At 40.9% G+C, this 16724-nt stretch overlaps 1 protein-coding gene across 1 annotated transcript in view; it reads left to right on the forward strand.

Moving 5' to 3' along the window:
* slc8a2b (solute carrier family 8 member 2b) overlaps positions 1-16724 on the forward strand; it is a 38126-nt gene that overhangs the window by 2514 nt on the left and 18888 nt on the right. The window lies entirely within an intron of this gene.

Genomic DNA, 16724 nt, shown 5'->3' on the forward strand with positions numbered 1-16724 from the left:
TCAGCTCGTCAACAACGACACCCTCCCGGCCCGGCTCGCCGTTTCCCGGCGGGTTGTTTTCCACTCTCCGCCGCTCGCCCGCGGCTTCTCGTCACGCTTTTTAATTAGGCTAATGAACGCCGCGACGGTAGCGGCTGCAAAAATCACGGCAACGGCGGTCTGGAGGATTGATCCATTCCGCCAGATGGGACGGCGACGAGATGTATTTGAAAGCCTCGCTGCGGAAAACTTGATGAGTGTGCTTGAAAAGTCAATGACAAACGGTCCCGTCCATTCAGACTGGAGGGGGCAATCATTCTCTGCCAGCCCATCCCATCCCAAATGGATGGGACGTCTACGGCTGCCGATGGCGACCAATCCATTAAGACGGGGGGAGCGGCAAAGGGCCTTTTTATCAACTTCTTACAACATCATCTCCATTTTTGTTTGCTTTTCTAGCTTCCTACTCTAAATTATCCACTTTTTTAATCTTCTACTCTTTTCTTCTAGTATTCGCGTCCATGTGAGTCCGCTCAAAATGTTTCTCTGCCTAATGACATTCTGTCCAATTCCATCCTCCAAAGCAACCCGTATTTTTATCCCTCCATTTATTGAATTTTCTGCGTCGGACCTCCGACGAGGCTCCACCGCTTGATCGCTCGGCCGAATACCAACGAGAGTGAATTTCTGTCGACTCGGCCCGGGATTGGACACGCCGGCGTTGAAGCCGTAACATATTGCGACCGCCGTGAAAGCGACACTCGACTTGGCGTTGAACACTTTGAACGCGTGACAGGCATCCGGGCGCATTTACTTCAAAATCTCCAGAACTGTGACAGAAGGCACCTGTCCCCATTGGCTCGTTCTTCCTCTAGCATATGTGCTTTCTCCTTCTCCTTCTCCTCCTCCTCCTTCTTCTTCTTTTCCTCGCCCACGTCTTCCTCTTCTGTCGTCCTGAGACTGAAGCGTGTGGGCAAGACAACGCCACCGCCCCGAAACCTATTAGCATGGCAGCAGAGCAGCAGTAAATGGTGTGTGCACGCTTGTGTGTGTATAGTAGACTTTTGTGCAAGTAGCACGTCTCATAGGTGTGATGTACTCGTTTTACATATTGTGCGGTGCCATGTCTACAATTTAAGGGGGATTATTTAGGGATTTAAATCAGCAAGTCTGCCACCATTTGATATTTAAGGGCCTTCCGTCTATCTCATACGATATTTGTTCATTCATTTTCCAAACCTACTCATTCTCAGAAGGGTCGCGAGGGGTGCTGGAGCCTATCCCAGACATCTATGGGCATCGGGTGGGGGAAACCCTGAAATGTTGGGCAGCCAATCGTAGGGCACGATGAAACAAATGACAAGTAATCATAGCTATGGGCATGTTAGGGTGTTCAAGCAGCTAGCCTAGCATGTTTTGGGGATGTGGGAGGAAACTGCAGTACCCGGAGAAATCCCACACAAACCCAAGGACCAGGTGGGGGACCAATCATAGCCAGGGTTAGGCGATTTTCAGTGTTCAAGCAGTAAGCCTAGCATGTTTTGGGGGTGTGGGAGGAAACCGGAGTACCCGGAGAAAAGCCACGTAAGCCCAGGGAACAGGTGGGGGACACCCTGAATCGTTGGCCAGCCAATCGCAGGGCACAAGTAGATAAAGGCCAACCAATCATAGGCAGGGTTAGGCAATTTTCAGTGTTCAAGCAGTTTGGGGGATGTGGGAGGAAACCGGAGTACCCGGAGAAAACCCACGCAAGCCCGAGAAGAACACGCTAACTCCACACAGTGAGGACCGACCTGGGATCGAACCCACGACCCCAGAACTGCGAGGCTGACGTGTTAACCAGCCGCTCAAGTCCTGACGTTGAGTTTGATATTGTTGTTGACCACAAGAATATTTGCTGGACAGAATTGACAAATCACACGGAAGGATTTAGCCAAAGGTTTTCCTCTTCCGTGGCCAATCCGTGACAAATTGCGGCTTTGACAGTTTGTCACGGCGGGCGACACGACATTTGTTACGTGAGGCGACAACAATGGATGTCAGAAGCCAGGCTGTGGTCCACCTTTGGCCCGGCGGGACGCATTGTGTCCGCCCGCTGCCGCTCGCCGATAGGGCGCCGACGCTAATGAGCGCTATCGCTAGTCACAGCCGTTGTGGGCGTAGAATAGAAAACCGTCTTTTGTCACCTCGCCGGACGTTATTGGGGCGTGTAGACGGCAGATTTCCCAACAGCTGATCCTCATTTGCATATCGCAAACGCCGTCGGTAACATTTGGCCGCGTTAATCCATTCAAATGGTTTTGCAAACGACGAGGCGCTCGCCACGGCCCACGGAAGCCAAATGGCTTTTTAATGGAGGCCGATAACCGACTTCAGCTCGACTGAAACGCCCATTGAGAGAACGGGTCGGACATTTTTAATACTTGGCGCTAAAAAAAGACGATATAAGGTTGCATAAAGCAGAAATTGGACCCCAAAAAATAAAATTATTGACATGTTCTGATCCATAGAGGCAAAAAGGTCTTAAATAAATCATAAAAAATCAATGTTTTCTGGCAGCAAATTTTGAAATGGACTTTGTTATCTACACAACAAAACAGTTCAATAGATAGCGTACTGGCTAATTCTATTACCGTATTTTCACGACTATAAGGCGCACTTAAAAGTCTTAAATTTTCTCCAAAATAGACAGGGCGCCTTACAATCCAGTGCGCCTTATATATGGACCAATACTAAAATTGTGGCTAGGATATATAGTTCTTTTGTTAATACACCCAATGGATTGTGGCCTGGCGATCGGCATCAACACAGCTTTACGAAGCATGGAAGACAGCGTTGGAATAGTTACGCTAGCTACTAGCTAGCTACTATTTGCGAATGTTTTGTGGCCGCCTGGACGAACGTACAAAACTCAGCGTTTTCGATGACTCATTTGGACAATTGTTCAATTCGGACACAGAAAATGAGGACTTAGATGGATTTGTGGGTGATGATGACGTTAGTACATTGTAAAATGGCTAAATAAAGTACAACCCAACTCAGTTTTGCTTCTGTTGCCTTTTTAAAAACGTGTTTTTAGCGTGTGTGCGTATGTTTAAGCTGGTGTATGTTTTGCCATGCCTGGCTGCGTCGATAAAAACGGTGCGTCCTTTGTGTGTGTAAAATACAGAAATAGCACTCGTTACTGACGCTGCGCCTTTAAATTCGATGCGCCGTATAGTCATGAAAATACGATATTTGTTGTAAAAAAAAAAGGGAGATTTAAAAAAAAGAAGCAATGATGTCATTCCGCCGCTAATCCACAAACAAGGCTTTTACTCACCCAACAAATTGCGTCTTTATTTAAATCCGAGGATTAATGTCCCGGTGGGTGCGTGCTCTCTGATTGAACTCATTTGTGTAACACCCCACTTAACATCCCATAATCACGCACGAGCGCTTGGTTATCTCTGCCGTCTTGTCGCTGTCCCATTTTCCAATCAGTCACCGTTATTTGGCGTTTGGCACGTTAGCTCGCTTCCAAAACTTTTCCAAGAAAGTCCTGTAAAAATGCCGTGTTTTTTTATGCGTGGCGAAACTGCCAATCGCTCTCGTCGGACCGCCGCGTCCGGGTCCGGGTCGGCTCGACCCGTCGCTCTCTCAAATTGCTCATTAAATTCAGAACGACTTCCGCCACGGCGACGGCGGGACTAGTCGGACGCCGGGGGGTCAATCTGTCGGCCGACGGTAACGAAAACCCGCTCGATTAAGACCGGCGAGCACGAGTTCCGAAGCTACGATCGGGGTCGCGTTCCCTCGGGGACGAAGGTCGCCGGAGCGTGAGCACGCCGCGGCGCCCTCCGAGATGTTTTTGCAGCGTCTCACGGCCGAATGCGTTTGCGAGAGGACATGACTGTCATTTCAAGATAACGCCGTGCCGACTTTCTACTCAAGGTTGTTAACATGGCAGCCTTTGTGTTAGGGGAAATGCATCACACTCTTGTAGTATTCATTCATTTACTAAACCTACTCATTCTCACAAGGGTCGCGGGGGTGCTGGAGCCTATCCCAGGTAATTATGGGTACCACGCAAGGGAGTCCCTGATTGGTGGCCAGCCAATCACGGCCCACAAGGAGACAAAGGACAAGCAATTATAGCGACGGTTAGGCCACATGTGTCAAAGTGGCGGCCTGGGGGCCAAATCTGGCCCGCCGCATCATTTTGTGTGGCCCGGGAAAGTCAATCATGAGTGCCGATTTTCTGTTTTAGGATCAAATTAAAATGAAGAGTATGGATGTATATTAAATGTCCTGATTTTCCCCCTTTTAAATCAATAATTGTCATTTTTTAATCATTTTTTTCTGTGTTTTTAGTTCAAAAATCATTTTGTAACATCTATAAATATCTATAAAAAAGCTAAAATAAACATTGTTTTAGATCTATAAAAACTGAATATTCAGGGATTTTAATCCAGTTCTTTTAATCCATTTATTAAAACAATCTAAATATGATGTATATTAAATTCCCTGATTTTCCCCCTTTTAAATCAATAATTGTCGTTTTTTAATCCATTTTTTTCTGTGTTTTTAGTTCAAAAATCATTTTGTAAATTCTAAAAATATATTTTTAAAAAAGCTAAAAAAAAACATTGTTTTAGATCTATAAAAAACGGAATATTCAGGGATTTTAATCCAGTTCTTTCAATCCATTTATAAAATAAATAATCTAAATATTATATCTAAAATGGTCCGACCCACATGAAATTGACGAGAAATAATAGATTTGATGAGATAAGATGAATTATTGGCAGTCCATTTTGAAAATAGCCGTCTTCGATGGTGGCGTGCCCGTCCGTCCGTGGCGCAAAAAGCAAAAAAATCTGCTGACTCATCAACACCCAACTATTAGTCAAGTCCACCAAGTGGGAGTCGGGCCAAAAGTCTTTGCCTGCGATGCGAACAAATAAGCCAAATACAAAAGTCCATTCATGAATTATTCAAACGTTGACTCACTTTTGTCCAAGCCGAGTCCTGAATTTTTATCGTCCTACTGTAGTTTAGCACTTTATAGGCGCTGATTAAAAGTGGATGAATTGGCTTAATAGTCTCGGCAAACAAAGCAACGGCGAATTTGTGTGTGTTTTTGTGTGTGTGTGTGTTTGTGTGAATGCTTTGAAGTGTAAGATTGTGAGGGCCAATGTCACCAGTGAGAACATCCTGAGCAAGTGGGCACCTGCTGTGAGACCACCTGGACCAACTGAGAACAAACAAAGCTGCATGCATAAATATACACACGCGTGGCGTCATCCAGAATTTCCACATGGGAGGACATGCACTCCTGAGGAAGATTAAAAAAAAAACACCCAACTAAGGTTCAAACCTGGAACCGTTTTGCTAACCGCATCATTCACCATCCAAGGATTTTTAAATTATATATATATATATATATATATATATATATATATATATATATATATATATATATTCCAGGCTACCACACACACACAGTTTTCAGTAGGGTTTGGGTCTGGGTTCTCTTCTTTAAATTTAGCAGGTTTTACCATTTAGTTACACACACGTACACATGGGTTTCAGTAGGGTTTGGGTCTGGGTTCTCTTTAAATTTAGAAAGTTTTATCATTAGTTACACACACACAAATACACACAGTTTTCAGTAGGGTTTTGGTCTGGGTTCTCTTCATTTCAATAGGGTTTGGGTCTGGGTTCTCTTCTTTAAATTTAGCAACTTTTATCATTTAGTTACACACACATGGCTTTCAGTAGGGTTTGGATCTGGTCCTCCTCTTTAAATTTAGCAAGTTTTACCATTTAGTTACCAACACATGGTTTTCAGTAGGGTTTGGGTCTGGGTTCTCTTTACATTTAGCAACTTTTATCATTTAGTTACACACGTTACTTTCAGTAGGGTTTGAATCTGGGTTCTCTTCTTTAAATTTAGCAAGTTTTACAGTTTAGTTACACAGACAATTTTCAGTAGGGTTTGGGTCTGGGTTCTCTTCTTTTCAGTAGGGTTTGAGTCTGGGTTCTCTTTAGATTTAGCAGGTTTTACCATTAAGTTACACACACACGGCTTTCAGTAGGGTTTGGGTCTGGGTTCTCTTCTTTAAATTTTCCAAGTTTTACCATTCAGTTACACACACACATGCGTACGCCCAAACTAAAATATTTATTACAACCTCCCTTTTATCACTTGCTCATCACACCTTCACATAAATCTTTTCCTGTCTATTGTGTGTGAGTGTGTATGTGTGTGTGTTTTAATCTTTTCCCTCCTGATTCTTATCATGCTGGATTTTCTCATGTTTTTTTCTCCTCCACCGGCTTCACCTCGCAAGGTGATGGACTGGTTCGTATGCGTCTGACCCCGGTGGCAACTGCCTGGGGGGGGGGGAGCGGTCTTTGATTTGTACTTGGGGAAGTCATCCGTCAGCTTTTCCCTCGTACTGAAGCTGACAGGACAACCGCCTTGTGGTTTGTCACTCAAGACTGGATTGACTTGGACATACTCTGAAACTTGGTCCAGTAGCCACGGGATCGGTCTCCTTCAGGGACCCCACTCCGTTGTGTCTATCCTTCAGTCAGTCTCAACGCTGCTTATCCTGCGGGGTGCTGGAGCCCGTCCTAGCTAATAATGGTCGCCAGAGTTGGAATGGAAGCCAAAGGTCTAGGGTCCTTAGGTCTATCTTTCGTCGAAATGTATTTCTTGATGAAACGGCAATATTTTCCAATGATGTAACGCTTTGGTCTCGCGCTAAAAATAGTATCAAATGCCAGCTGTTGTGTTAATCCATCTGAATTTCAATGACCCATCGTCATCAATTATCGTGACGATCACGCATTAACTGGACGCGTTGGGAAATCGATGCTAGCTCAAGTGGCGCTAACATGTCGCACGTGCGTGGATGGCCGCCTTCGGACGTCAAAATCAATCTTTATTAAGGCGGGAGTGAAAATCGACGCGTTGGCCTCGGTGGAAGATGCGACGCTTAGACAATCGAAGCCGCTAACCGGTCCCTCACGTGGAATCGTTTTTCTATCTCCCGCAAATTTTGTTTTCTGATCAATCTTGTAAACCAAAATCAGGCTTTTGGTTGGCCGGAAGATGCTTTTCTTTCTCATTTAACTTCTGCACTTAAAAAAAAGACAATAATAGTCGTCTGAGGCTGGGATTTATTTCCGCTTTTTTCCCCGCTAATCCCTCCAAAGCGACCAGCGAGTACGTGCCGGGCCGTAATAGCGCCCGACAGCTAATTCTATCTGCCATCAGCACTTCTTCGATTGTTCTGTCGCTGTACTTGTCCCTTTAACAAGGAACCTCTGTTCAGCCCAATCCAACAAACGGCAACATCCGCAACAATTACTTTACTTTGGAACACACATGGTGGACCAAAACGGCTTCTTGCTAAGGAAAACAGGCATTAAACGTTGACTATTTTCCCATTTGTACTCATTCACTGCCATTGAGGACGATAGACGTCCAATCCATCGACTGGTAGGACTGGAAGTCAATATAGAATAGTTGTCAATCAGTCATTGGCAGACAGTTTACATATTTTCCCAGCAGCTTTGGTGTGCAGTAATCCCTCGATTATCGCGAATTCACTACTTGGCAATTTTTTTTTACGCTATTATTATTTTTTTTAAGTTCATAAAAATAAAGACTGCAACTTTAATCCATTGGCATTTTATTTTTAAAAGATAAATTAAATATGTACAGTAATCTCTTGATTATCGCGTCTTCACTTATCGAAAATTCACAACTTCATAATTTTTTTTTTCATAATAATTTGATTTTTTATAAAAGTTCATGAAAATGTGAAAATCCACGCTGAAACTCATAAGCGAAAGCCACTTTTCGCACTGAAAAAAAAAGTTATAATAGGGGTGACCATACTTTGCAATTTTTCAATTTTTGCGGCCATGTTTTGTGTACATTAACCGCGATATTTGAGGGATTACTGTAATTCATAATTGGTAATCCGTCCTCATTAAATCTAAACAAAGTCAAAACAGCCACTGTTAGCTTTGAACTGTTCTTCTGTAACGGGATCAAGCGCCTTAATTATTATTTAATTTAAAAAAATGTTTTCCCTGCAAGGCTTCACTTCTTGAAAACAACATTATTACCCAATCTTTAACATTTCTTTTCATTTTTTCTGATTATGTTATTGTGTACTGCAGGACTTTTTGTTTCTCATCCTGAATTCATTTGGTGTAAAAGTAAAATAAGCAATGTTGTCGTTAATCAAGGCATCTCTGCAATGAAAAAAATATATTTAAGTGTCATTTTCGTTTCATGAAAGATTAAAAGGGATGATTTACTACTTAAATCACTTTTTTTTAAAAAGCAAGTATTACCACCGATCTCGTTAGTGCCTTCTCGGGTTTCTGCTTCCTTTTACAGGATGAAAATGGATGTTAGCATAAGAATTCTCCCGTGAGCCGCAAGATTTAAATAACGCCGTCAGGCTCATTTTCCACACGTGTCGCTTTGTGCACACGCGTGTGCTGGCGGCGGCGCAACAACGAGACACGTCGAGATAAATGAGAGCAAAGCACGGCGCTTTCCATCTCGCCGCTCCGCTTAATTCAATTGAACTTTGCTCTAAAATCACGTCGCGGCTCGTGTAACGCCACACGGCGTCGGGCCGCTGGATCCCACACGTGCCGACCGAGGCGCCATTTTGTGCCGTGGAGATCCAGCCGAGTTTGTACACACGAGGTCGGTGAATTTGAAATGAGATTCGATGCGATAAAATGTGGATGGGAGGAGCCAGACCAAAGCAAACGATGGCGCTCATCTTCCTGGGGGAGGCTGGGCCTTGTCACATGACAGCGCCATGAGATAAGATGATGAAACGTAATTCTAATTGGATTTCTTTGTGTGCTTTCAAGAATGATGAAGACTTCTGTTTAAGCGGGGTCAGTTAGTATTGCACGTGTGATTGGATAGAGCAGACATTTGCTGTTCGGGTGTGTGTCAAAGGTCATATTTGTACCATTTTTAGGCTTACGTGATAGGAGAGGCGGTCATATTTCGTCATTTGGTGTCTTTTTACGTATTTTGCCAATGTGTACGCCGCCGTCATTGACGATAGACCACATGTGTCAAAGTGGCGGCCTGGGGGCCAAATGTGGCCCGCCGCATCATTTTGTGTGGCCCGGGAAAGTAAATGATGAATGCCGACATTCTGTTTTAGGAACAAATTAAAATGAAGAGTATAGATGTATATTAAATTTCCTGATTTTCCCCCTTTTAAATCAATCATTGTAATTTTTTAATCCATTTTTTTATGTTTTTAGTTTAAAAATCATTTTGTAAAATCTAAAAATATATTTAAAAAAAAGCTAAAATAAATATTGTTTTAGATCTATAAAAAAACAAAATATTCAGGGCTTTTAATCCAGTTCTTTTAATCAATTTATAAAAATAAAAAAAATCTAAATATTATATCTAAAATGGTCCCACCCATGTGATATCGAGTTGACGTTAACGCGGCCCGCAAACCAACCCGAGTCTGACACCCCTGCGATAGACGTTTGGTTGCATCCCACACTTCGTTAGCTGCTGGGATGAAACCATCAAAATCCTCCCCGAGCGCTGGCGTCCAGTCATCTGGCGGTTGATTTTGCTGTAGCGAGGATCACAAAATGCCGCGCTTGGATAAATCCGCCTCGACGGGGATCGATACGTCTCCTTCCGGGTGCTGAAACATCAATCGCGACAGTGAAAATGCTGGAAATCATGGATTTCTACATCAAGTTTAAACGACGTGTGCATGGTGGATGCTTGCAATCACTATAGATTTTTTTTTATATCTTATTTGCACAGTTTAGGAAGACAAGCAACAAGAAAAATCCCCCAAAATTGTGTTCAAGGTTAAATGGCGAAAGGAAAGTAAACATTGCGGAAGACATTTTTTTTTTATAGATTAGATTAGATAACTTTATTTGTCCCGTATTCGGGAAATTTCATTGTCAAAGTAGCAAGAGGGTGAGAATACAGACACAGCAAAAGACATTTTAGACATAAATACATAGGTAATGAATATATAAATAAAGATTTATTTATTTTTTTAAGTGGAAATGATGTTTGCTCAAAAGTGAGGGTGAGAATACAGACACAGAAAAAGACATTTTAGACATATATTCATTACCTATGTATTTATAAATAAAGATTTATTTTTATTTTTAAGTGGAAATGATGTTTGCTCAAAAGTGAGGGTGAGAATACAGACACAGAAAAAGACATTTTAGACATAAATACATAGGTAATGAATATATAAATAAAGATTTATTTTTATTTTCAAGTGGAAATGATGTTTGCTCAAAAGTGAGGGTGAGAATACAGACACAGAAAAAGACATTTTAGACATAAATACATAGGTAAGAAATATATAAATAAAGAAATTAATTTTTTAAAGTGGAAATGATGTTTGTTCAAAAGTGTTGCTAGCTCTGAAACCTCTAACTCACTCATTGGATACCGTTTTTATTTAAACCATAAGGGACGACTTTACCTGTTCGCGCGGCGTCGCCGCAGTGACGGCGACGCTTTAACGTGATGTCTCTGCTGCTTTCTGATTTCTACTCCTTTACAGTTACGGCTAGATTGTAGGTCTGCTGCCTCCTAATTGGCTTCCCTGTAGAATGCCAGAAGGGAGTTGTCCGAGTACGCACACACACACACAGGAAGACACTGTGATCCATAACAAAGATTTAATTGGTGGCCAATGGCGCTGGTGTACGGCTTTAAGATGTTTCGGGCTTGAGCTAGCGCACACACACGCTAATGAAGTCATGAAGAGCAAGGGATAGTACGAGATGTTCGTCCTTATCACCAATTAGCCTTGCAACCTGCCCAATCATACATTTGTTATATATAAATACAAAGGGTATGCAGCACTGGACACTTTATTAGGTACACCTAGTACTTACAAATTATTTTGTTCCAGATGTGGTTTTGTAACTTGGATTTTTTTTCGTCTTTTACGTTGTAGAGCAGGGGTGTCAGACTCGGGTTGGTTCGCGGGCCACGTTAACGTCAACTCGATTTCATGTGGGACGGACCATTTTAGATATAATATTTAGATATTTTTTTATACATGGATTAAAAGAACTGGATTAAAATCCCTGAATATTCAGTTTTTTATAGGTCTAAAACAATGTTTATTTTAGCTTTTTATATTTTTAGATTTTACAAAATGATTTTTGAACTAACCGGGGGCCAAATCTGGCCCGCTGCACCATTTTGTGGGCCCCGAGAAAGTAAATCATGAGTGCCGACTTTCTGTTTTAGGATCAAATTCAAATGAAGAGTATAGATGTATATTAAATTTCCTGATTTTCCCCCTTTTAAATGAATTATTGTAATTTTTTAATCCATTTTTTCTGTGTTTTTAGTTCAAAAATCATTTTGTAAAATCTAAAAATAAATATTAAAAAAGCTAAAATAAACATTGTTTTAGATCTATAAAAAAAAACAGAATATTTAGGGCTTTTAATCCAGTTCTTTTAATCAATTTATTTAAAAAAAATCTAAATATTATATCTAAAATGGTCTGGCCCACATCAAATCGAGTTGACGTTAACGCGGCCCGCCAACCAACCTGAGTCTGACACCCTTGCCATACATCATGTGCCATTAATTCGATTCGTGGGTTTGACTTGGCAACAAAAACACGGGCGTACCCTTCGGAATTCCAACCCTTCTTCCACAATATATCAATTTATCAATAAGCCAATCGTCGTCTCGCGATGTCGCCCGTCCCCTACGTTCCTCCAGACGCTCGCTCCTCATGGCCTCCCTTCATCATTTCTCCATGTTTACGTTCTCCTCTTCCCTCAGAATTTCTCTAGGGTCTTTCCTTCTCTGATACTTGCTCCCGTGTGAACCCCCAATCAGGTTATCTCATCTCATCTAAATACAAATGAGTGTAGACTCACACACCCGCACACATGTATCAAGCTCGGTAGCGAGGGCAAACACACACAGCTTGTGGAGCTTCGGGAAAATAATGAGGGCAGAGGGAGAAACAAGGACCATTGTAATTACTGAGGGCGGCTGGCGGGAGATGTATCTTCAACACACACAAATGTGCACACACACAAATGTGCGCACACTAAATAAAGTTTACAGAGCCACCATTGGGAGGTGGGGGTGACGGATTGACGTAGGCGGAGGAAGGACGGAAATGAAAGCGCAATTCTGTCATTTAGCAAGCGGCGTTCTAATACAGTCTGTTTACACTGGCAGATATTCCACTCAAATCTGTTTGTTTTTAATCCAGATTAAATCCCATTACCGTATGAGGCGGTTTGGATTTCCGCGAAAACCATTTTAGAAATATTACACTCTAAAAAGGCAGGGTAACCTGAATAAATTTTAGGTTTTGATAAGTTTGGAGTTTAAAAATCTCAAGGAGAAATATTCATATCACGACATTTTTATTTCAAATATATCTTGTAAGGCTGAGCAAGTTAACTCTGCAATAAGTCACTCGTTTATAGTGTTGCTGTTCATTATTTTCATGCAGGCGTTATTCTCCGAGCCATCGGAGAAAAGATTTGCCGTTTTTGCCTTTGATTCTGAACACGTTCGATGCGAAGAGCAAAATATGGAAGTGGCATTTGAAAGCGGGCATTTGAAAGCGGACATTTTTGCACCCCTAAAAAACACTTGTCAAGAGCGCATCCGAGTAGCGCCACTCGACTTAAAGAGCGAATTTATCCCGAGCACACTTCCGACAGCCTCGTCATCCGCCATCGCTCAATCCATCATTTCCTTCCGCTCGTCCGACCAACCGAGCCACTTCACGCTCTACTCGTCATGACAGCGATGTCTTCTTCGGGCTCGCTTGTCATTTGCCGCAAATTATACTCGACTCCAATTAGCATCAAGCGCTGCTAATTACTGGTCGTTTACGTCGTCCCGCTGACATTTCTACATGCGCCTCCTGCTTTTGATTGCGTTCCTTCTCCTTCTTCTTGGATGTTGACGATGGAATATTCCCTTCTGCGAAGTGCAGTTTGCGACTCGTTCGTGGACGTCAGGAAAAAATGCTGCCGTGCCGGGCTTTGAGGGGCCAATTTGAAATCCTGATGGGTCAGATCAAAACTCTTCGTTTTGAATGTCCCAAACATCCAGGTTAAATTGTAACCCCCTAACCACTTCTTAAACGAAATTGTCATAACAATACTTTCAGTCTGAACAACATTCAACATTACATTAGGAATTTATTTGTCTGTTTGTTGTATTTTTGTACTTTGTGGACATCCAGGTTAAATTGTAACCCCTAACCACTTCTAAACGCCCAAGTTAAATTGTCATAACAACACTTTGAGTTTGAACAACATTCAAAATTACATTAGGAATTTATTTGTGTTTGTTTGTTGTTGTATTTTTGCACTTTGTGAACATCCAGGTTAAATTGCAACCCCTAACCACTTCTTAAACGCCCAAGTTAAATTGTCATAACACTGAATTTGAACAACATTCAAAATTTCATGAGGAATTTATTTGTCTGTTTGTTTGTTGTTGTAGTATTTTTGCACTTTGTGGACATCCAGGTTAAATTGTAACCCCCTAAACACTTCTTAAACGCCCAAGTTAAATTGTCATAACACTGAATTTGAACAACATTCAAAATTTCATGAGGAATTTATTTATCTGTTTATTTGTTGTTGTATTTTTGCACTTTGTGGACATCCACGTTAAATTGTAACCCCCTAACCACTTCCAAACGCCCAAGTTAAATTGTCATAACACTTTGAGTTTGAACAACATTCAAAATTACATTCGGAATTTATTTGTCTGTTTGTTTGTTGTTGCATTCATAAATCTCATTATACTTGTATAGTGACAATAAAACACATTCAATTCGATTATTAAATACATTTTCACCAAGGCATCCATGTTGTAATAATGGCGTCTGGAAAACAGCCTCTCACGCCTTACTGTCACTTTGACTGAAAATCGCAACAAGCTTGCACATTCAATTACTTTGCGGGGAATAAGTGCACGGATCAATAATCTTTTACATCCAGCGTGTACAGATAACGTTCAGTACACGTGTACCGACCACTAAGAGCAGCTATGACTGTTTATTTATTCAACATCTTTTTCCCCTTCTCATTTAAAATAGCATAGATAGAAAGGGGCATTTGTTTACAACCCAGTGAAGCATGATATTACCTTAACCGTCTTGTGAATACAGCTAAGGAAGGAGTGGCCCCTCTTTGGTAAACATTCAAGACAAATCCCGCTCATTGGGTCACGTCTACGAGTCATTTGGGAACCCAAAGGTTGTCGAAATAAATGGATGCCCTCGCTCTCGGGGTTTCTCGGCCCAGAGCTAAACATCTACTTTCTTGTCTAGAAAAATCCATTTTATTCTCCGCTCTCAGCTCACAAAATTGATTTGCCCCAGAACGACATGTGATTGTTCCCCATGTATTCTGCCTAGCAACAAACTTTAACGCCGCCGGCGTAACTTCCGTCTTTGGGATAGGGCAGTGAAATCATTTGCTCCTTATTTGCTAAAAAACAGCAGAAGGAATTTGGCAGAGTTTTCTTTTCCCCACTTTAGAGTCCAAATGGCTCTGCCCAATGAACTGGATTCCCCTTGGCAACAAGTGGCAGTGTAAATGAATTCGTACTCTGCGCCAATTTGGCTCGGAAACGGCATATAAAGTTAGACTTTTTGTACTTTTTCTATTCATCTTTTGGCTGTTTCCCGCATACATTTCCCATATGACAAATTTCTATTTTGTGTACGTATTAATCTTAACAAAGATGCAATTGCATGTCAGGCTCTTTAACAAAACAAATGGCTGAATGTTAAGACCAACCGTATGTATAAATGTACATGTATGTGTATGTACGTATATTTATATATATTGTATGTATATGTATGTATATGTATGTATATGTATGTATATGTATGTATATGTATGTATATGTGTGTATATGTATGTATATGTATGTATATGTACGTATATGTATCTATATGTATGTATATGTATGTGTGTATATATATATAAATATATATATATACACATATATATATATTTCAGCAACACATTTATTTATTTATATATGTATTTATGCATGTGTTTATTTATTGTATATATTTATATGTATGTATTTATTAACTTATTTATCACCTATCTATTTATGTCTAAAATGTCTTTCTGTGTCTGTATTCTCACTCTCTTGCTACTGCGACAATTAAATTTCCCAAATACGGGATGAATAAAGTAATCTAATCTAATTTAATCTAATCTAATATTCGCTCCACTGTGAGTAAGGATATACATTTAAATAGAATACAGGCTGCCGCATTTCTGCTGGTAAAATATTGATAGGACCAACTTGGACAAAGACTAAGTACTTTTTAATTTTTTATTTTTTACCTAGACTTCATTTTATAAACTCCATTTGTCAGAGAGGTCTCAGCTCGAAGCGGTGAGAGATAATTGGAGGTGAACTTTAGAGTCTTCCACCTCAATGATCGTCCGATGTCGACATTTAGCCGTGAGACCTTTACGTTGGACGGCGACATCCCCTCGAGAGGAAAAGGATAAAATTGTTATGTACGGGGTTGTGAAAAAGTACTTGCCCTTTATGAGTATTCATGTTTTTCGCTCACAATAAAAGTGTGTGTGTGTGCTAACTCATCCGATTGCAGGCGGTAAATGTTCAATACAGCTGATTGATTGTATTTTGTGGGCACACAACAATTTTTACAATCTAAAATAACGGCGCTAGAAATGCAAATGTGTGGCGAGGGGAAACTTATTTGCTTCAATGGTGATCATCAACATAAATATGAGCCAAAACGTAGGGTTAAAAATCATTTGGAGATCTTTTACGACAGTCAACTTGGTATAGATAAGTGTGCTATGCTAAAGAATGATTTTAACGGATTACATTGAACGCAACGTTGAAATTGCTAGCTCGGTGGATCTCCCCATTACCTAGCTAGCACATATTTCAGTCATATTTTTCTCTAACAACAAGCTTTTTTTTTCTTTTATCCATCCGTCTAACTAAACACTTTCTATCCAACTACATTTTCTTTAAAAAAATAATAAATTAAACCACAACAATGGATAAATTAATGAATTCAACCGTTAGCGACACTCATTTAGAATTATCTGTGTTTATTCAGCTAGCTAAACAGAAGAAATGAGGGGGAAAAAGAATACCTATGTGTTTTTTTATTGTAGCTTATGAATGATAAGAAGGCCAAATACTCCCCAGGCGTGTGTAAAATATATTTATCAACGTTTATGTTTGGGAGTGAGTCTTTGTCTCCAAGGACACAAGTGGTGAAATTGCTCTTTTAAGGTCGAAACCTCAATTCGAAGCTCCACCGTGTTTATGTGCGCAAAGATAAGCAAGTACGCAACCCATTATGTACATAATTTATGTTTTTTATAGTCAGACTCGGCTATCTAAGTATCACCATAATGTTAGGTCATGTGTATCCTCCTTAAAAAATCATAGAGGAGCAAAAGAAGGATTTTATTTTGGCTTTCGTTGACCGCAATAGTCAACCAATTGGAACTGGAAGGCCTGGTAATAAATAATCGGGATTTATCGCCATTCATGGCGATAGATTTCCGATACATTCATTTGCTGCCGGCCTTCTCTGTTCAAATGGATCGAATGAGGCAACGAGTTCATGATTTACAAATTAATTATATCTTCTCGAGTGTTCAAAAAACGGTTCTTAATTAAT

The sequence above is a fragment of the Stigmatopora argus genome, chromosome 10, assembly GCF_051989625.1.
Source record: "Stigmatopora argus isolate UIUO_Sarg chromosome 10, RoL_Sarg_1.0, whole genome shotgun sequence".
Lineage (NCBI taxonomy): Eukaryota > Metazoa > Chordata > Actinopteri > Syngnathiformes > Syngnathidae > Stigmatopora > Stigmatopora argus.